At 31.1% G+C, this 21,740-nt stretch overlaps 2 protein-coding genes and 1 long non-coding RNA gene across 5 annotated transcripts in view; 2 read left to right on the top strand and 1 right to left on the bottom strand.

Annotated features, from left to right (window-relative positions):
- LOC126888032 (chitooligosaccharidolytic beta-N-acetylglucosaminidase) overlaps nucleotides 1-21,740 on the top strand; it is a 359,195-nt gene that overhangs the window by 7,077 nt on the left and 330,378 nt on the right. The gene's annotated exons all lie outside the window — the stretch shown is intronic.
- LOC114328838 (ATP-binding cassette subfamily G member 4-like) overlaps nucleotides 1-21,740 on the top strand; it is a 405,691-nt gene that overhangs the window by 272,330 nt on the left and 111,621 nt on the right. The window lies entirely within an intron of this gene.
- Nucleotides 19,625-21,736, bottom strand: LOC126888035 (uncharacterized). Its single transcript, XR_007699360.1, has 2 exons — nucleotides 20,896-21,736; nucleotides 19,625-20,436 (listed from the first exon to the last, which is right to left on the bottom strand). It is a non-coding gene; the product is annotated as an uncharacterized LOC126888035 (long non-coding RNA).

The following is a 21,740-nucleotide window of genomic DNA, read 5'->3' as shown; positions in this document are numbered from 1 at the left end:
AAAAAAATTATGATTCAATTTTTTTGCGTACTCCTGTTCAAAAATGTCCCCTTTAAAAAAATTAAAAGAGTACCGGGCAAAATTTTTGGGCAGAAATTGTTTAAGCAATTTTTTTAAACAAATTCAAATTTTCAAATTGGTTTTTGGGTTATTTTAAACAAAAAAGGTCTCGAGTCGTTTTTCACAAAAGTTGATAGTTTTCGAGTTATAAGCGGTTTAAAATCTGCGAAAATCCGCAATTTCGTGGCTTGAAAATTCATATTTATTTTAAGTTGTCAACCAAGTGCCCAAAAACCGGCGCCCACTTATAAGGAGCAGCCCGATACGGAACGGACCGCGACGATTTTTAATACATTTTTAAACCTTTTAACATTTTCGTGTATTCAAATGGCTCAGCGCCTCCTTTACGGAATCGTAGCACATGGCGTTGAGCCATTATTTGAATAAACGCAAATATTAAAATGCCGATCGTCTCGGTCCGTTCCGTAGCGGGCTGTTCCGTATAAGTGGGCGCTGGCCTTAAATTGAAATTTCAACATTCAATTTCAAGATTCTGACGAGTAATCGGCAATAATTAATCGAATAAATAAATAAATTATTAAAAAAAACTTCTTTGTAAATTTTTTTTTTTTTTGAAAAATGGCTTTGGCAGAGCCAATTAGCCAGACTTGTTTGTGATTGATTGCAGATTCATAGTCATAAATTTCTTATTTCATAACATAAGTACATACTACAATATTATTTTTAGATAAATAGGTACATTGTGTTGCTTTTTTTATTTTGTTTTTTTTTTTTATTATTTTACTGTGTTTTTTAATATATATTTTAATTTGTGCTAAAACACTTTTTACTTTCTTTTTTTATTTTTCTTTTCTTTTTTATTTTTGTTTCATTTTTTTTATTTTTTTTTATTTTTTTTTGTTATAGTAAAATAATGTGTTTTTTATATATTTTTTTCTTTTTTTTTTTAATTTTTTCAAACCACATTAACAAATTAAGCCTAGTTAGTAGGTATATATTACATTTACAGCTTGTATTTACATAATTTAACATGTTTATAAATGAGATGAAGACTTTCCATATCATTTGTAAATATTAAAGTATTAAGATTTATTGGAAAAAATATTTTAAATTTTTTAATTCCTTATAAAGGTCGTTTATATTATTTATTTGTAAATGACATTCTAATATGGCATGTGTTAGATCTCCGATTTTGCCACAAGTACAATTAGGAGTGTCTGACAAGCCGATTCAATGCATGTAAGATGGCGTAAGAGCATGATTGGCTCTCAGCCGATTAATGGTCTTTATAAAATGTCTATTATATTCTGTGTAAAACCATCTCCCTGATAATATCCTAGGGTTACAATGAGCAAAATTTGAGCCAGTATTACATTCTCTGTAATACATTTGCCAATTATTTTTAAGTTTTTGTCTGCTAAAAGTATCGATATCTGAAGCTGGAATTAAATTTTTGTTTATTTTTTCTCCAATCATATAAGCTGATTTAGCAAAATTGTCAACTATTCTCCGTCGACTCCTCGTTGACTGACCGCCTCAAAGAGTGAGAAGCTCTTGACTGTTGCTGTCATGCCCCGGAATCTCATATGGAAAAATTGGGGAATTTCCCCCACCACTTCCACACCGCTCAGCTAAATAAAGAGAAACGACAGCCTTTCTCGCTCACGAAGACTTTAACCAATCATTTATGTTAAAACACCATACCTGAATGTCACAAATAAAATAATCAAACGAGGCTTAACTCGATTGTCAATTCTTCAAAAGTAATGACAGCTAGAGTTAGTGCAAGTACAAATAATTTTCTATTAGTTTACAGTTTTTATTGTATTATCTGTAACGATTTATTCTTAGTAATTTCAATTTCAGTTGGTTCCTTATCCTTCGTTTATAAAGTGTAGTGTGTAGTTTTGTTTTAGTTGCGAAAGAACTTTGGTGTTGTGTTAATAAAAAAAATAAACATGATTTATTATTGTTGTGTACAAATCATAAAAAAGTTAGAAAATGCATAGGTAAATGGTAAATAGTAATTAGTTTATAACTGTTTTATCTGAAACAACGAATAAATACACGTACATATATTTAGAAAAAAATGGTCTAACTTTTTTATATCCCTTTTCCTTACTAAATTTGACAGCAAAAATAACATATTTTGCAACTTGAGAATTCCGAATAATTTATGAGTATTACTTAGATATTATTTAAATAAAATACTTTAACAAGCTTAGTAAGTTTTGGTATTTTATTTTAATAATATAGGTGAGATTATTTCTTGTAAAATATAAAGATATTTTAATTAGTAACGAAATTGCCCGCAAGAGGCGCTAAACGGATAAAATTAATGCTTGTCCATTTGAATTTCCCGCCAAATGGTGATTAGTTAACACATCGCTCGCAAATGGCGTAAGGAACCAAATTTTTACAGTGAGTTGCCTATCTATCTGGTAATACTATATTATTTATCTATGGTTGCTGTGCTTACATTCACAGCTGAACTAAAAAGTTCACAATCACGCCACTCCCACTTCGTCGGTCGTGTTCACTGCTTTCCGCTCCGCTGCTGGTACGTCTTGTTCCTACGGTGGCTGGCACCGTACTTTATTACTTTTACTGAGTATATCACAAACCTGTTAGCTTTAATAATATATGCTTAATAAAATTTATCCCCATTTAAAGAACAGATCCATAAAACGCAGCATAAAACTTCTGTGAGGTGAAAGAAAGAAGGGTATTGTCTGCCAGATTCTTTCTAAAAGAGCTAAGAGTCTGGTTAAGTATTTAAAAAAATAAAATCAATTAAAATATTTTGATAAGTTTTAAAAATGTGATAAAAAATCTGTGAGAATATTTTTCAAATTTACAAAATGCGTTATATTTGTCTTACACATTAATTACTCAGATAGAAGCCATAAGTTTTTGTTGGAATATTATTTGACTAGTTATTGGTCATTCATATTTTCCAATTAGGGAATAGTATTGTAATTAGTTTTATATATTATTATTTATTTAAATGTTTAATTAGCTAATTACAATTACATAATGTTTTTAAGTAATACTAGTAATGATATTTTATTACATTTTTGTTATCTCTTAACAAAATAAATGGTAATGAATGTAATTAATTGGCCATTTATTAGTAATTTATTTATTAATAAGGTAGCGTAACTGATGTAATTATTAATTAATTGTTATAATTTTTAATAGAATTACAAAATCAGTGCAAACTCATTAGTCTCATTTTGTAGACGGGCCCATCCGTCTCCAAAACTCCTCTTCACAAAAGTCCTCGGGAGTATTGTGAAAATTCGATACAAAGTCCATGCAAACTCGTTACTTGGAAGTTTTTGGCATCGCTGAAGACGAATATTTGTCGCGATCCGAGGCACCTGTAGCTAAGAGGACAGTCGTCTCCTGAATTTTTATGAAAATTCGATAGAGAATCAGTGCGTCCTGGGCACCAAGTGTCTCGGTGACTATGGCGGACATGATACTCGTAGTCAGTGACTTTAAAATCGCCGGAGTAATAATATTGAACTCATTTCCGTCAATTATGTAGGTATTTACGAATTACAAAAAAATTTACTATTTTTTATCACTTTAAAATGCATTTTGGAAAATGCATTTTTCCTGATCAATAATACAATTTTCAGTTCGTTATCATCATTTTTATTCGCAATGTTTCCTTACGTTGTTACGAATCGAATTCAACAAATTTGATTTAGATCCATCCAACTGCAAAGAAATTGGTAGGATATGGGCTTTTTACTCCTTCATTGCCTCGCATATTATAATTTTTTATATTTGTTGCTATCTTATACTAGGGGAGTGCAATTAGAACGAAAATATGCATTGTTTCGGAAAAATTCAAACAAGCTTATATTTTTCGAAAACTTTTTTTGTTAGTTTATATACATGTTAAAGTTAAAAGTTCTGCTCGCACTTTTGGCCGCTAATTATTTATTAATTATTTAAACAATAATAATTATTTTGTATAAATAATTTTTAAAATATCGTTAAATTAATCATTTTACTTTGATCAAATATATTTCTATTTTGTTTTTGATTATGCTGAATCCGAATATGGCATTACAATGTGAAAATTCTTATACAGAAGCTCTTATACACTATGTCTGCGTAGCTAGGAACCACATGGAAAACTTTTTTATTATCAATTTTACGAAAAAAAGTTATTCTTAATGAAATGCTCTGAATAGTCAAAAATCTAAAACTCAACCATCAGATATCAAATTTTATCAATTTTATACGAGTTATGTCAAAAATATGAATTTCGTTAAAGAGTAAAGTACCTTTATATTCCAGCATATCAAAAAATGCTATGATGAAAAGTTGTTTGAAATTAGAAACTATGTCTAAATATACAATTACATCATTCTAATGATAACTTTTATGAATTATGATAACTATTTTATTATCACTTTTACGAAAAAAGTTATTTTTTATAAAATGCTCTCTCTGGTCTAAAATCTAAGATACATCAAACATTTAACATACATCAAACTTTTTTAATTTTATACGAGGTATGTAAAAAATATTAATTTTTTTTAGAGTTAAGTGCCTTTATTATTCACAATATTTTAATAAGAAGTATGTAATTGAACACTAAAACAAATTTTTTAATTCCAAACAACTTTTCTTAATAACAATTTTCGATATTATAAAATGTGATGGTACTTTACTCTTGAGTGAAATTCATATTTTTTGACATACCTCGTATAACATTAATTAAATTTGATATTTGATGATTGCATCTGAGACTATATACGATGCAGAGTATTTTATAAAGAATAACTTTTTTTCGTAAAACTGATAATAAAAAAGTTATCAATAGGTTCCTAGTTACGCAGACATACTGTATAAAAGCTAAAAAAAATCTTTTTTGCTGAACATTTATTATTGTTGAAGTTTATTGTTAAATGTATTTTAGGTAAGTTTTACAGAAAAAAGTTTTGATCACTTTGTACAAACATTTTTTTAGCTGGTAATTTTCGGTTTTTGTATTACATTTTTGTTACCTTTCTTAATTTTCTTAAATAGAAATAGTTTATTTCATATCTAAAGTAAAATAATTTAGTGAATTTTAGAGACTACATCGTAAGCTTAAAAAAAACACTTACAAAACTGTAATAGATCTGTTCAGACTTGAGTAATACCGTCTTAAAGTGCTGGTAATTCTATAAAACTACGAAGATTTCAAAAATTACATTTTTTGAGACGTCATATCATTTGAATTAAATTTTTGAGATTTGTTTGAATGAAACATCATTTAGCAAGATGCTTGAAAGGTAAGTTATGCAATACTGAGAGTATTATAAGAAAAACTGTATTAGTGTTAAAAGGAATATTGTATTAGTTACACATTTTTAAATAATTTTTAAACAAAATTCATGTAAGGCTCACTTTCCGCCCACATCGTAGTTATGCCCATACATTTTACTTCTTTCTAATATAACCATAAGATAGCTTAATTATTCTTCTTTCATATTCAATTTGTAAAATTTCATTTGATCCATTAGTTAAAGAATTACATTAAAATAACTCAACCATGCACTTCGCCGTACGTTAGTTTACAGTGCGCCAATGTTTGTGAGAAGGGTGACTTTAGCGTTACAACTAAAAAATTATAGAAGATACAGATTTAATTTTACCAAATTCTTTATATAAGGTTTTTTTGTAAAATTTCCTGAATTTTTCAATGGTCAAGTCAGTTTTTTTTCTATAATTTATATTTTCGAAATTATTTAAAAAAACGTCTAATTTCGTAGTTCATTTGTTTAATAAAAAATGAAGCACCCACTTCTCGAGTAGAACTTTTTGATATGTTGTTTATTAAACATTTCTCAATGAAATTACAAAAAGTTCTATCTTGTTTGATTTGTTCCGAAGTGAAAGTCTATATGCACTCCCCTATACTATACCTAATATTTAAAGTAGGTTGGCTTGGCATATTTTAACTATTCCAGTTGTTTCCGTTACTAATTTTTGGCTATCTGTTTTAGAATTTTACACTAGGACGTGATTTTTTATTGTTTAGCATGGGTATAAAAATTGAATATTAGGACAATTGGATATCATTTTTAGAATTTTACCTCCCGAGATAAATAAATAACCTTGCACTTTGTGATTATTTTTGTTTTATTTTTATTACGTGATTTAAACGTATTTAAAACAGCAGATTTAAATATTTCAAATATATCATTATGATGTTTTGAATCACCGCTTTGTTATTATAAGCATAATGATATTAAAAACTTATGAAAATCACACGTTATTACATAATGTATTATATTTATGTGTGATAAAGTAATAATTACATTGTTTCAAAACTTATTGTATGAGATTAGTTTTATTCTGCGGTTTTTCGTAACTACAATATTCAATATTTCTGTAATATACTTTCATACAGTGATGAGTGCGCTAAGAACCAGCAAAATAACGCAAAAGATGCAAAACATAATACGTTGTGGACTAAAAAAGGTGAAACTCGTAGAGATGTAAAATTATTGGTAGGAACCTAGAAATTTACATTATATTTTATATTACATAGTTTCCTCCCTTTATACGTACCGGAGGAGTATGACAACTGTCTCTGTGAAAGGAGAATTTTATAAAATTTTATAAAAAAACTCACTCTGATACAGGTTGTAGTATAATAATTGTTCAACATAATAAAAAATTCATAATAGGGCAGTCAATGAGGGTATTTGGCTCCGAATTCCATCCTACTACATCGATTTACTTGATATTTTCACAGGAAGTAGGGAATAGCTCAAAAACAAAGTCTACCCTATGCCGATGTGCGCTTTTATCTTGGGGGTGGTTCCCACCCCTTCTCGAGGGTGAAAAATGTTTTGGTTAAAATAGCCACGGAAGATGCTAGAGAACCTAATTCTAAGCAAAAACTGTTTCATATTCATTTTTTGAAAACTCAATAATTTTTGAGTTATTCGTAGTTGAAAATTGGCCATTTTCATTGAAAAATGACACCTTTTCGAACGGATTTTTGCGAGTACCTCAAATCATCTGCATCTAACAAAAAAACTATTTAACATAATATATTTCTGTAGGTTATAAAAAAACAAAGAGATTCGTTCCTTCATAAATCTTCTGGTTAAAATACAAAGAGGAATATGGTAGGTAAGAAAAGTTAGTTTTTTTGCTGCATGCTCAAATCTGTGTATTCAACTTGAAATAACAGAGACACTGTCGATTTTAGGTGTATAATGATACTAATAACTTTTGTATTATGTATTGCTTGAAAAGGCCTTTAAAATGAGCAATACTAAATTTCGATGGCATTCAAACTAAGTGAGATATTCTGCAAAAAATTTGATGACTAACGTATTTTAAGAAGAAATGAGAAGTATATTTATCCCCTCATTCATCAGAATTTAAATACATCGTTTTCTTCTACAATACTTTTTATGATAGTGTTATTTCTATGTTCAAAAAGTTGGACTGGATTAAAATGAATGGTTTTTGAAAAACATAAGATCAAATTACAGAGCGCATTTTTAAATTTTCTTAAAAATCTTCCTTTTCCTCCATGTAACTCGAAAAAGATAAGAGATACGAGAAAATATAACACACATAAATGTAGGGCTTCTTCACATAAAAATTTCCTTTTTATTTTTCATTACTGTATCTCTTATCATTTTCAAGTTACATGGAGAAAAACGAAGATTTTTAAGAAAATTTAAAAATGAGCTCTATAATTTGATCCTTTTTTCAAAAACCATTCATTTTAAACCCGTCCAACTTTTTGAACATAAAAGTAACACCACAATAAAAGGTATTGTGGAAGGAAAGGATGCATTTACATTTTGGTGGATGGGAGTTAAAATTACTTCTCATTTTTTCTTAAAATACATAAGTTATCCATTTTGTTTGCAGGATATCTCGCTTAGATTTAACTGAATGGACCTTTAATACAGCTCATTTTAAAGGTCTTCTCAAGCACTGCAAAAGGTATTAGTAGCATTATACACCTAAAATCTACCGTCTCCCTGTTATTTCAAGTTGATTACACCAATTTGAGAATGTACTAAAAAACAAACTATTTTCACCTACCATATCTCGTTTTGTATTATAACTAAAAGATTTATGAAAGCAAGTGTCTCTTTGTTTTCTATAACATACAAAAATGTCTAATATAGTTTTTTAGTTAGATGCATAGTTTTTAAGGTACACATTTAAGGTATACATAAGTGGGACATGCGAGCCACGACTCACGAAAACTGTGCTTGACAAACCTTCCTACGTGGGACCGGCGAGTGCATGGACTGGTGGATTCAATTTACGGTACGGTACCTAAAGTGGATTCAATTTACGGTACCTCGCCTCTAACTGTGCTTTACAAAACTGTCCACGCATGGTCTCGGCGTCTGCTGGGCCTGGGCTGGCTTTAATATGCTGGGCTTAGGAGAATCACAATTTCGTTTCAGGAACAACATTCGAACCGGAAAAGCCCTATGCCGTTTTTAGGCCATGGTTCAAAGATTTAGAGATATATTTTAATAATCGGTCTTTATATTTCTTCAAGAGAGCTTTTGACTCGGTCGGTCAATCTGCTGAAAATGAAATTCCCAATAATGTAGAAATAATTTTGGAGTTAGTTGAATTCGTGAAGATGTGACTAGGAATGGAGTTAAAACTTATCTGAATTTAACTTCAAAGAAGATTAAACGGAAATAGTCATTAGCATCGACGGAAGTAACGTTAAACTATATATAACTCGAATAGACGCAAACGATACTACTCCGACTACTCGCTTTAGGTATTAGTGTTATTGAGGACTGGATATAAAGCAAACAATTAAAAATACACATTGGAAAATCCAGAACTATCTTCTACAAGCTAAGAATTATCTTTAATAAAAAAAAATAAATTAAAACTTAAACTCAGATTAACACGCTGCTACATGATCTCCAGGTTTCTCTATAGATTGGAGAGCTGGAGACTAATAAAGTCACAAATGAAAAAAATTTAAGCCTTTAAAATGAAGGTATACCGAAACATCTTATGTATAAGTTAGATGGCCGAATAAGGAATGTTCTACACTAAGTTGTTTTGTACTAAGTGAAATGAACGCAGAAATAAATAGAAGAAAAGAGAAAAAGTAGAAGAGATACCTATAAGAGGCACTAGTAGAAGGCAGAAGTTAGTAAGTTGAATATTTCGCAGTTTTTGTTGATTTTAGTTTATTGAGAGTTTCATTATTTATTACCAAACTCAGTTTAAGATAGGACGTATTAATTGCCATTATAAAAAATATTGTTTTCACCCATTTTGAAAAAAAAATGTGAAAACGTTGAATTATTTCTATCCGTTTGTCCTAGGAACTTTGTAAACATAACTCCTCCATCATTAGATAATATATAATGACAAATGAGGTGTCTAATGAAATCTTATCGCCAAAGATGGTGTTGGAGGTGAGACATTTTACTCTGAAGTTCCGGTTTTAGAATTGCAACCGGAAGTAATTTTTAAAGTCGATTATTATTTAACGAACCTTACAAAATAAAATAAAAAAACGTATCGAAATTGCCAGGGCCACCTTCATAAAGATGAGAAAATTCTTCTGCAACAGAGATATAAGCATCCCTCTACGATTAAGAATGCTAAGTGGCTACGTATTTAACACGCTATTATACGGTGTAGAGGCCTGGACTCTCAAACAGAACAACATAAAAAATATTGAAAATTTGGAGATGTGGTGCTACCGTCGAATGCTGAAGATAAGTTGGGTTGAAAGAATCACAAATCTTGAAGTAATACGAAGGATAGGAAGAGACCCAGAAATTTTATTAACGATAAAACGAAGAAAACTCTAGTATTTGGGTCACCTGATGAGAGGTCATAAATACGCATTACTTCAAAATATAATGCAAGGAAAAATAGAAGGAAAACGGAATCCAGGCCGTAGAAGAATGTCGTGGATGCGGAATTGGAGAGAGTGGTTTGGCTGCACCACTAATGAACTTTTTAGGTCAGCTGTAAACAAAGTCAGGGTAGCCTTGATGATTTCCAATCTCCGATAGGAGTGGCACAAGAAGAAGAAGAAGACAAAATAAAAACAAATATACTTCCAGAGTCATATATGTCTGTCCCTTCGCCTGTCTGCTGTCTGTCCGCCAATATAACTCCTACGTTATTAGAATTGATAGAATGACAAATGAGGCGTCGAGTGAGATCTTATAACTCAGGGATGGTATTAAAGGTGAGCAATTTAACCTCGGACATTCGGTTCCTGAGTTAGAGCCGGAAGTAGTTTTATTGTCTAGAAACAAACGCGGCAGAAACACGACATGATTCAGAAAGGACAAAAAAATTGCTAGAAACAACAGAGATGAAAACACTTCGAAAAACCGATGGTAAGACACATATATATGACAGATATGCAAGGTTGACAACATTAATAACTGGGTGAAAAACGGAAGAGTAGAATGGAACGACCTTATTAGCCGAATGACAACAAATAGAGTAGTAAGGACGGCGAGAGACGGTTTCCCAATAGGAAGACGATCAGTGGAAAGACCACGAAAACGATGGAATGGCAGCTTACTGGAGAGACATTGAAAAACAGACAGAGTCTACACAAAAAGATGAAGAAGAAGAAGAAGAAGAAGAAGAAGAAGGTTTTTATATCACTTCAGATTAAAAAGATGTAACAGAAGGTGTTTTTAAAATTTATATAATTTATATTAATTTTTATTTTTATTCTTATATATACGATATACAGGGTGTCCCGGAAAGATTGGTCATAAATTATACCACACATTCTGGGGTCAAAAATAGTTCGATTGAACTTAACTTACCTTGGTACAAATGTGCTCATAAAAAAAGTTACAGCCCTTTGAAGTTACAAAATGAAAATCGATTTTTTTCAATATATCGAAAACTATTAGAGATTTTTTATTGAAAATGGACATGTATCATTCTTATGGCAGGAGCATCTTAAAACAAAATTATAGTGAAATTTGTCCAGCCCATAAAAAATTTATGGGGATTGTGTTCTATTAAACCCCCCCAAACTTTTATGTACGTTCCAATTAATTCATTATTGTGGTACCATTAGTTAAACACAACGTTTTTAAAACTTTCTTGCCTCTTAGTATTTTTTCGATAAGCCAGTTTTTATTGAGATGCGGCTTCTTTTTCAATATATTTACGTAAAAAATTTATGGGGGTTTTGTTCCTTTAAACCCCCCAAATGTTTGTGTACGTTCCAATTAAACTATTATTGGGGTACCATTGGTTGAACACAGTGTTTTTAAAGCTTTTGCCTCTTAGTCTTTTTTTCATAAGTCACCTTTTATCGAGATGTAGCTTCTTTTTCAAAATATACCTAAAAATGTAAATTATAAATAAATTTTCAGATTATTAACAGGTCTCTAAAATCGTACCTAACCATATACAAATATGTGGTGGATTCGACAAATATTCAAAATATCTCGAGAAAGACTGGCTTATCAAATAAGTACTAAGAGGCAAAAAAGTTTTAAAAATAATGTGTTTAACTAATGGTGTCACAATAATAATTTAATTGGAACGTATACAAAAGTTTGGGGGGGTTTAATGGAACAAAACCATTTGTGGGGTGCACAAATTTTACTTAAATTTTTTTTTAAGTTGTTGCTGCCAAGAAATGCCACATGTCCATTTTCAATAAAAAATCTCTGAGAATTTTCGATATATGAAAAAAAATCGATTTTCATTTTGTAACTTCAAAGGGCTGTAACTTTTTTTGTGTGCACTATTGTGTATAGGTAAGTGAGGTTCAATCAACCTATTTTTGACCCCAGAATCTGTGGTATAATTTATGAACAATCTTTTCGGGACACCCTGTATAAGACCTTAATAATACAGGTTTGGATATATGGGGCTGAAACGTGGACCTTATCTCAAAATGATGAAAGACTTCTTGGTATTTTTGAGAGAAAAATTCGTAAAAAAATTTTTGGGTCCGTAAATTAAAATGAGCTATGGCGTCGAAGATACAACTTTGAACTCTATCAGATATACACCGATCCAGATATTGTGAAATTCGTTAAAGTGCAGAAACTTAGATGGGCTGGACACATTTCTAGAATGCCAGATCACGAATACACTAAGAACTTAACTTTTTCAAAACCAGAGGGCACAAGAAATAGAGGACGAACACGAAAAAGATGGATTTATGATGTAGAAGAAGACCAAGAAAGATTCTAGGGGTTAGAAAAAGGAGAAAAGTTGCCAGAAATCGACAGAAGTGGCGAATTCTTTGCGAGCAGGCCAATATCCAAACGGAATGTTGAGCCACTTAAGATGATGATGAACTGAAAGTGCCACATTATATGTAGTAGTAGAAATAGTACATATCGCTGTCCCGGTGGAACATTGACGTAACTGAAAATTTATAGAAAATGAGTTTATGTCGTCACTGGGTCCAAACTTGGTTACCCCATTCGGCAGATCATTGTCAGACGTATTGTTCAGATTTTAGCCACCAGGGAGCAGATGCGTCATAGTTTAAAAATCAGCCGACTCCGGAGAAACAATGATATAATGTACAGTTGTGCTTCGATAAGTCGAGTGTGTGCTTGTACCTACGGTACTACATTGACGCAATTGTATTTTATGTTATTGAAACCTTGACGTAACTGTATTCTGTGTCATTTTTCGTCTGGATTTCTCCTTATTGTGGGGCAACATTGACGTAAGTGCATTTTGCACTACATATCATCCTTCCACTACTGAGGTATCATCATCATCAAAAGAAGAAGAAGCAGACATAAATATACACCAAGATCCCCAAACACCAATACTCGGTAATGCTCTCTTAGTCAAGAAGGAATTAATGAGGAATGCTAAAATCAGGAGCTCCTTTAACGGTTAAAGAAATGGATTTCACCGAGTTTTACGATGTAAAAGCGCTGTACAATGAAATGGACCGGATGTCAACTTAATGATAACTGAAGTAATGTTACTTTAAATCTTAAAAGGGAAAGATTACTTCCTGTATAAAGACAGTTATAAACAACCAACGTGGACGAAAGTTGATGTTTGCCAAAAAAGACAGAGTCGAAATTCGTCCGAATAGTTTTCATCAGAATGCCAGCTGCGTAGGGCTTACTCTTCAAAAATTCCTTTAGGTGATAACAAACTAAAAGATTTGAAACAATTGCTTTCAAAACGTAATTCCTGGATATTGTAAAGCCTTTTACGATTCAATTTTTCGTTAATACTTTTTTTGTAATTTCAATTTTATTTTTAAGTTTCTTTTTATTATAAATTTTTGCTTTTACTACAATTTTCAATTTGTTTAATAAACCTTTTCAATGACTTTTTGCCCTTATTTCCACGCCACCTTTCAGAACTAGCTAGATAACCAAAAATTTTACAAAATGAGTATGTTTGTGGAAATTATTGAGAATATTATATGAAAATTTAGAATTTGGTTTTAAAGATATTATCTTTAACACTAAATTCTAAATTTTTCTTTCTAAAACTAAATTCTAAATTCTTAATTTTTCATCCCTTTTGATTCCCAATTGCAATTACGTAATTGTTACCATAAAATGACTGTGGCAACAATGACGTAATTGCAATTGGGGATCAAATTTAGGGATGAAAAATTAAGAATTCATTTCGAATGTGTAGTAGAGTTACAGTATATCACCTGATATCACGGTGGCCAAGTATAACTGCAATACTAATCCAGTATCTCCATTATGCTTCATTGCATGAGGTATTAAGTAAAATAATTTTATATTTTTGGCTCTCCTGAAAAGTTACACTTTTGTAGTTGCGTCATTGTTTGACCGGGACAGCGATATTATGTGATGTATCATCATCGCCTATTGAAATGTCGAGCTACAATTTTTATTTCCGGTTTTGATGTCATTTTAGGTTAAAAAGTTATGGCCGAAGGTTTGTCAAAAATTACTTAAAATTAGTGAAAATATATGTCAATCGAAGTTACACTAAGAGTTAGAATATTACTATCGGTTCTACTGCCGGTCATGTTGTGTGAAAACCTAGGACTTACTACGAAGTATCTAGGGATTCTGAGGTACAAGGAACAAGAACTGCCCTGTGGTAGTGATACTTACTTTACATCCACAGTTATTATCTATTTCGTATTTACCGTCCCACTTTTAGTGGAGTAACTGAAGGTGGATAGGAGCTATTACCTCCGATTTCGTTGAACCTACATCGATTTGCATGAAAATCGGTGAGTGGTTAGAGGATATCTCAAGGAACAAAGGTGACATGGTGCCAACTTGCGCTTTTACCCTGGGGGTGGATGCCACCCCTTCTCGGGGGTGAAAATTATTTTATAAAAAATAACACCATAATTCGATAGAGGGACAAATTTCAAGCAAAATTTGTTATATAAAGTTATTAAAATAAATCAAAACTTTTTGAGTTATTAAAGATAAAATATTTTAATTTTTCTTGAGAAAAATGCATGTTTTTAACCAATTTTTCATCAATAACTCAAAAATTGTAAGTTTTTACAAAAAAGTTATTATTATCAAAATTGAAGCTAATAAAAAATGCAATAAACTTATTACTACAAAAACCTTTTAGTGTTAACTAAAAGTGAGTTATAGGTAATGGAATGTATATTTTTTTCGGCGAGTAAAAAACTCTAAGTATTCAAGCTGAAATAACGGGAAATTGATGCATTCTATAACATAATCCTAATAATTTTTCAAATTACTTAAAAATATCTATTAAATGAGTACTTGAACTTGTTGATAGCATTAAAATTAATGCTCCAAAATTTTTTCAAAATTTATCTTTTAAAAATTTTTCCAAAAAATGTTATTGTTTTTATTTAATAACTCCGTTCGTTTTTACGATATCAGGTTCATCTAAAAACTGTTTGAAAGTTAACTCAAGTGCTATTTAAGCACGTTGAACATAATTTTTTATACCCCTTATTTTTTAAAAAATAAAAGGTTAAATGACTCCGGTTGCATGGTTCCCACACCAAAATTTAAGATTTAAACGTTTCCATCTCAATTATCTTTTACCCTATAGAAACAGTAAAACAGGTAAAACATTTGGCACAGAAACAACTAAAATTTGGTTTTGTATAATTTTTTACGTATATTGAGTATTTTTGGAGTTATTATCAAAAGAATATGAGAATTACAATAATTTTTAAAATTATGATTTTTTAATTATATCTTTTTTTCAAAAACATGCATTCTAAACCGGTCAAAATTATCGAACACATTACTTATGCTAATATAAAGAAGTTTTTCTAAGGATTACTATAAATTTTAATTTTTGTGGAAATGCCGTATGTTAAGTATGTTTTATTTTTCACTTTTTCTTAAAAAAATCGAAACTGTTCCTTTATTTTTATTATAGCTTGCTTAATTTTGACGCTATTACCTTGTTCTGAAGCTCATTTGATAGGTATTCCAAAATACTTTGGCAAATGCTTAGCAGGAATATTTTATACATTGCATCGTTTTCCCGTTATTTAAGCTTGAATACTTAGGTTTGAGTACCCGTCGAAAAAAATACACATTCAATTGCCAATAACTTACTTTGAACTAACATTAGTTTAGTTCTTTATGTGAGGAATGTATTCAATTTTTTATTATCTTTAATTTCAGTAATAATAACTTTTTTGTAAAAACTTAGAGTTTTTGATTTATACGTGAAAAACCGATTTAAAACATGCATTTTTTTAAGAAAAAATAACATTTTTGGTCTTTAATAACTCCAAAAGTGTTGATTTATTTTAATAACTTTATATAACAAATTTTGCTTATAATTTGTCCCTCTATCGACTTAAGGTATTATTTTTAATAAAATAATTTTCACCCCCGAGAATGGGTGACATCCACCCCCAGGCTAAAAGCGCAAATTAACATCATGTCACCTTTGTTCCTTGAGGTATCCTCTAATTACTCACCAATTTTCATGAAAATCGATGGAGGTTTAACGAAATCAAAGGTGAAAACCTTCAGTGACTGCACTATTTATTTGGTTGGTTTTCCCGACGATATTTATTCGGTTCAGTCTATTCTATAGTTCAGTTTATTTCAAAATGCACTAGAAATAAACAAACCAAGACACGTTGAATGTTACAAGGAGCACTCCAAATCATGAATTACAATATTTGTACATTGTGTAAATCCCAAATCATGATTTACAAAGTTTATACATTGTAAATCAAGATTCGAGAGTGCTCCTGGTAAAATTAAAGTGTCTTGGTTTGTTTATTTCTAGTGCATCTTGATTGTGAACTTAGTATAGATAACTGGATTTTGCATAACTGTGTTTGCAAATTAATTATATTGCTAATATTTTTACAAATTTTATTAAATTATTTATTTAATGGTTTGCTGTTGTGTGACGTGACAATCATTTTTTTAATTTGGAGAAAATAAGCTTTTCAATGCTATACCATTGAACCTTCGTTGCTGCTAAAAAAATAATTAAAACAAATTCAAAAGCTTGACAGTAACTCAAAGAGTTTTCTTTGTTTTGTAGGCCAAATACACTGCATCCGCAATAGTCACTATTTGATATTTAAATTAACAGTCAACAATACCACCATCTTACACATTAAATATATTCATAAAATAGCTCTTATCGGTCGAAACCTGGATTAGGACTATTTTTTAGCAAACAAAACGTTTTATTATATTTCAGTTAATTCGCAAACAACGCTACGTGCCTGCGCAATATTGAACAGAAAGATAAGCTATAACAATAATTTTGTCAAAAAATTGGGTACCAAAGGTATATAATTTGACCTTCTACATAATACGCATTTTGAAGACGATATTAATTTGATTATTGCCAAATCACGACATGGTTGACACGCTCGTGTCGCTCGTGTATTTACCTAATACCATTGATTATAGACACGGATCCGTGTCTATAATCAATGCTAATACAGACCAGTAAGGATCTGCGAACAAACGTCTATTTCTGGATGTGAGAGGTGGCATTCGGATTTTTGCAGATAAAGTTAGGTGACACTTTCAGTAATAATAATTGACTTATGCTCCTTCTCAAATATGCCCGGAACATTAACAAAAAAATTAAAATATTTAAAAATTTCGAAAACATCGATTTTTTTTTAATATCTTTGCTTATAACTTTAAAACGATTCGTTTTGGAACAAAGTCGTAGAAAAATAAAATAAAGATATTTGAATTTTGTATGATATACGACTGGTAAAAAATGTCTTAAAGTATCTTTGCTTATAACTTTAAAACGATTCGTTTTGGAACAAAGTCGTAGAAAAATAAAATAAAGATATTTGAATTTTGTAGCATGATAATTCGTTTGACAAAGAGGAAGCATTTAAGAAAAGTAAGTCAACAATAAGAACACCACCCCAAAAAGACGATAAGGAAAAGCAAGAAATGGATGAAATAAAGAACATATTAGCAGAACTGAAGCAGGAGATTAAAACAGAAATAAATAACTTAAAAACAGAAATGAAGGAAGAAAATAAGAAGACCAGAAGTGATATAAAAGAACTAAAAGAAGAAATAAAACAAAATAATGAAGAAATAAATATTATAAAACTAGAAATCCAAAAAACGAAAAATGAATGGACTAAGGAAAGACAAGATTTGATAGAAGAAAATGAATTGTTTAAAAAAGAAAATAAAAAGATAACAGAAGATATAAAAGAACTCCAACGAACAATAGAAATAATGGACAAAGACAAAAGGAAAAATAATTTAATTATTAGTGGGTTAGAAATTGATACTGACGATTCAGCAACACTGAAAGAAAGAGCAACAAATATGATTGGAAAACATTTAGGTGTAAATATTAATATTAAAAGAGCGTGTAAGATTGGAATAAGAACATGCTTAATAGAACTAGGAAACGAAACAGAGAAAACAGCCATTCTACGAAATAGGAACAAACTAAAGAATGTTGAACCCAAGAAAATATGGATAACAGAGGACCTTACAAAAAAAGAGAGAGAAAAAATGAAATCTCTAAGAGACAAAGCAAGGGAAATGAGAGATAAAGGAAAAACAGTGAAAATTGGGTACAACAAAATTACAGTGGATGGTAAGGAATGGAGATGGAACTACAATGAGGAAAAGGTAGTGGAGGTAGCGAGTCCAAAAAACTAGCAGAGCGACAGAGAAGAGACGAAGTAGATGCCAGACAAGGATCAGAAAACAAGGAAATTACGAATACACTGGACAATGAAAATAAAAGTATAGACTCGATTAGTGATAAGATTAGGTTTAGGAGTTCAAATGTTAAACATAATAATAGAAATAGGATGGGTGGTGGAAATATTGGTAGTATAGGTAGTATAAATAGTAGTAGTAGTAGTAATAACAATAATGGAAAATCAAATACTAGTTTTGTAAATGAAGAATCAGAACAAATAGGAATAGCAACATGGAACGTGACCTCTCTAAATGGAAAGGAAATAGAAATAACTGAAGAAATGGAAAAAATGGGTATCCAAATAATGGGAATAAGTGAAACAAAAAAGGTAGGAGGAGGGCACATAAATCTAAATGAGGAATATAGTCTTTATTATTCAGGAGTACCGCAGGGACAAAGAGCAAAGGAAGGAGTTGGTATAATAGTAAATAAGAGACTAGAACCAAGAATAACACACTATGAAACATTATCATCTAGAATTATAACAATCCAAATGGACCTAAAAGACAAAATAGGATTCATACAATTATATGGACCAACTGAAGGCAGAGATGAAGAAACGATGACAGAATTCTACAATGAACTCCAAAGAGCACTAGACAAATTAAGAGAATCGAGAGAGAAAATCATAATTTTAGGAGATTGGAATTCAAGAGTGTCAACAAAGGATTAGGATGCATTGGAAAATACGGAGAGGAATGTTTGAACAGGAATGGTGTCAAAATGCTAGATTTCTGCCAAGCAAATGACCTACTAATAGGAAACACATTTACAAACCAAAACATCGAAGACAAATATACGTTCGTGGCGGAAGAGAGAAGAGCGAAAAGTTTGATAGATTACATAGTTTATACGATAAACCTAGAAGATAAAATACATAACGTCTTAACTGAAAAGGAACCGTGAAACCTCTATACTCTGGGTATAGAGATTTTTGAAGAGAAGAACTGAATAAAGATGGGTAAAATAAATGAGAAGAGATTTAAGACGAAAAGAAGAGGGCTTAGCTCAGAAAGGAAAAATCAAAAGTGCAGAGAGACACTAAGTCTCAAGTGGGTATTCGGGCTAGCTTCTATACACCGAATATTGGCTTTAGAGATATAAAAAGGAAATTTGGTAATGAAATGATAGTAACTAGGAAGAAAATGAGACTGTTAATACAAAAATGAAAGGAAAATAGATAAGAATGCTAGAGATAAAATAATATCGAGTTACAACAAAGAAAGAAGAAGAAAAAAGGGCGCCAACTCGAACGAACAACTCGGTTCTCAGAACCAAGAAGTTGGACAGGTTCGAGATTTTGAGGTAACGAACAACAGGAACTCTATGACACTGGTTACAACCACCTGAAATACAAAATACTAAATACTGATCTTGTCTTGCTATGTTATATACTGGTAATACAGACTGAAATAAAACACCAACCTTAATACATACAAATATATTAATAATAAATATTAAATAATAACACTTTACATATAACGCAACGTAATAACAGTGATAGTGGATGGGGAAAAGATAAAATAGGACCGCAAAGGCCACTCAACAAGCAATTATCCACTATAACTGGCCAAGCAAAAGTATTAAAATCAAAATCCAAATCAAAAGTCCGTTGGAATAGCAAAAAGGTCTATATAAATGAGTTGGTCAGTGACTCTTTATATATTATACAAAAAAAACCTACTAGACGTATTCCCTATTTTAAAATCCGCGACAAAATTTTACAACCTGATTCCCTAATAAATTTTAAGATACAATTATTTATGATTATTAAACAAGACCTGATTTTATTTATTTTAACTAACTCCTACTTATACTGAATCAAAAAGAAAAAAAAACAACAACCTAAAACCCTATCTATCACGAAAATATATGTACTCTTCCTAATCGTATGCATACGAAAAGTTTACAATGTAGCAAATATATCTTACCCAAAAGTAAATACAGAAAAAGTAAATAAACTTAGCTTTTACACAACAGCCGGTTAAAAGTAGGGTTGCAAGTCCATAGAGATGAATTCTTTTGGCACGCTAACGCTGGTTGGCTGCTGTGGTGAGTAAGTCCTACTGCAAGGTCCTGGGTGAAGATGCTGGTTGTAGTAAAATCAGGTATGGTGTATTATCCAACAAAAACAGCCCACTCTAGGGATAAACCATCACAGAGTGGCTAGCAATCTAACTAGTACATAATTAACGTGATAGACTCACGTTGTGTGACTAAATAACTAAGTTACGGGATCTAAAATAAAGTTTATTTAATTAGTTATGATGTATTTCAAGAACAGTAGCAGTACATATTGAACAGGCCCAAACAAAAACATCGAATATTAGGTAGGTTAGGTATTCATATGTCATGTCAAAATTTCTGAAGTTTACTTCAATTCAGACATGACAGGGACGTGCGCATTAGATGGGCGTGACAGAAGGCTGTATAGATACTCGTTAAAACTTTTTATAAATCACAGATAAAAAAACTTAAATAAAAAGCCTAACGATCAGGTATAAAAGATATTAAAATTTAGGTTTGGACACTAGAAAAAACTATGGCCTTGATTGAATGTTCCTTTCAAATATTTAAGGATAATATGAGCTATAATATGGAATTTATGTGGTAAATTACTCTAACGAAAGATCTAACTACAATGATGCATTGGATTTCACAACGAAGGAATGAGAGATAAATGTATTATGTACTTACTGAAACAAGGCAGGCACGCCGGAATATCCACTTCTGTTATGTGAAGAAGTCCAAAGACATGTTTAACTTTGGTTATCTAGTTTTGTAGATGGGATTAGCTGACGCTTAATTTCCTTCTAATTATTTGATTTCCATCGAAAATTTGTCTCAATCCCGTCACTTAAAAGTGGGAATAACCTTACTAGCGGCGCGCCATCCGCCGTTCGAGCCGTTTCCTGACCAACTGCTCTTCAATGTTATCGGAAATCGATTCGTATCGATCCGATAGAAACATGCGCGGTGCTTTCCTCTTGCTTCGCTGCGAAAATAGGCACCTGGGCGATTAAATAGGCGTCTCCAAAGAATTTTCTAGAGGGGTATTTTTAATGAAATTTAATTGAATGAACCGAAAATCGTAATTAATTTTAAAGGGTCCATAGCATAACTGCTACATTCTCCCTTATCTCCAGCAAAAAAAGGAAAACTCCACAAGTTTCCTTTTTTTTTTATTTTCCAGAACTAACTGACGCTAGGGCGAACCTGAGGGTGGACACGGTAAAGGAGTAACGTTGTGGGATAAAAACATAATGATGGTAGGCTCAACAGTCATACTATTTGCTGAGGGGACAGAACAAAAATCAGGAACGAAGTCATACATAGTATAGAGGCCACGTGAGATATATTTAATCATATTTGCAGAAAGTATAGAACATAGAAGGGATGTGTAACTGACCGACATGAGTTATTCAACAAGATAATTTACTTTAATTTAGTAAAACCAAAGATAGAGAAAAACAAATAATTACACGTTAATCACTTACATTCTAAATATAATTATACAACCTTATAGAGTACGTTAATCTTAA

The sequence above is a fragment of the Diabrotica virgifera genome, chromosome 7 (genome assembly GCF_917563875.1).
Source record: "Diabrotica virgifera virgifera chromosome 7, PGI_DIABVI_V3a".
In the NCBI taxonomy this organism is placed as follows: Eukaryota; Metazoa; Arthropoda; class Insecta; order Coleoptera; family Chrysomelidae; genus Diabrotica; species Diabrotica virgifera.
Note: the sequence above shows the minus strand (reverse complement) of the source record. Positions and strands in the feature narration are given on the sequence as shown.